Raw genomic sequence first — 1,564 nt, forward strand, 5'->3', positions numbered from 1 at the left:
AGTTTGTCTTACATTGACCTTACCTACTCTTAACTAGGAATTAAAGTCAACATTTCACACTTAATTCATATATTCCATACACTTTACATTGTTGTAACTTGTGGCGATCTTACATCCATGGAGCCTTGTTCTTTTGATATGCCTACATCTTTTATAATATAATATTTTGTGGTGGTATGGATGGTGGGGGAAGGATGAATATATCAATACTTCCCTTATCATGGATAATATTTTATGAACTATCTTAAACCCATTTAGGGGTGTTTACCTATGGATGCACTTGACGGTCACATAAGCACATTTTAATTCTTTAATCTTCCATGCATATCTATCCTCATGCTACACATTAAAGGTTATCACAAGATTCTCTTACACCATTTAGGGTTATACATGGAGAGCGTCATGCATCCCCCCTACACCCTAGAGATAAAATACTCATATATATTTGGGAGGTAACCTTTATAGAACTATAAAGGCATAATTTAGATTACCCTAGTCATGCAATGGAACTATTATCAAGATTGAATCCTAAACTAAATATCCATCTACAGGTGGGGCCTTACATAAGGCTTCTTACCACACTAGCATATGCAAGATTGTTCATGTCCTCCAAAGCCTTTGTAGACATAGGAAATTGTTTGAAACTCAACTTCATATTCAAATAGTAGGGGTTTACTTACTAGTTAGTTATTATGTATGCCAAGTAAAATAGTTGCAATATAGTCTCTAATAATCTTCGCACAAATTATGCACCTAACAATACATTATTCATCTCAATTTTTAGATAATCGAGTTTTGGATTCTTTAATCAATGTCTTATTGTTTTCAATGATAAACATATTATCAACACATAAAACAATAACTAAAATATGATCAACAACCTATTTTAAATATACAAAATGATCAACATTACTCCTAGAAAAGCCTAGTTCTAATGCATATAAATCAAGCTTCTAATTCCACGTATATGGTGATTTTCTTAACACATACAACTTCTTTAGTTTACAAACTAGATTGTCATTACATCTCATCTCAAGTTGTCTCATTAGGTTTTTCTCTTGTAAATCACCATGCAAGAATGCAATCTTGGCATTCATTTTTTATATTTCAAAATCACATGTTGCAACTATAGACAACAATATTTTAATGGAAAGTTTTTTGAAAATGGTTGCTCCCACTCCATCTCAAAACGTGACTATTGCTCCAACGACATTACTAAACTAGGTAATTGTTGCTAGTGAGCTTGTCGTTGCTCCAATGAAAGTTGATGTTGTCGTTAGTGCATCTACTTCTCTGCATGAAATTATTGTCTGTCATATCCCTTCATGGGGGTTCGTCGATGTCTTATCCTCCACACGCCCCCCTAGCTATGGGTGGGTCAAGTGTTGATGATGGTAGTCCTGTCCTTTTTCTATTGCTGGTGGATGGATCTTTGCCTATGTTGCCAAATATGCTATTGCTCATCCTCCCAAGGGGAAATCTCACCATCTTCCTTGTGCCAAGACCTCCCCTGTTGTGGTTTGTGGCCAAGATGTAGTTGAAAATGTTGCCTTCTACCAACAAT

Source organism: Cryptomeria japonica, chromosome 1, assembly GCF_030272615.1.
Source record: "Cryptomeria japonica chromosome 1, Sugi_1.0, whole genome shotgun sequence".
NCBI classification, from domain to species: domain Eukaryota; kingdom Viridiplantae; phylum Streptophyta; class Pinopsida; order Cupressales; family Cupressaceae; genus Cryptomeria; species Cryptomeria japonica.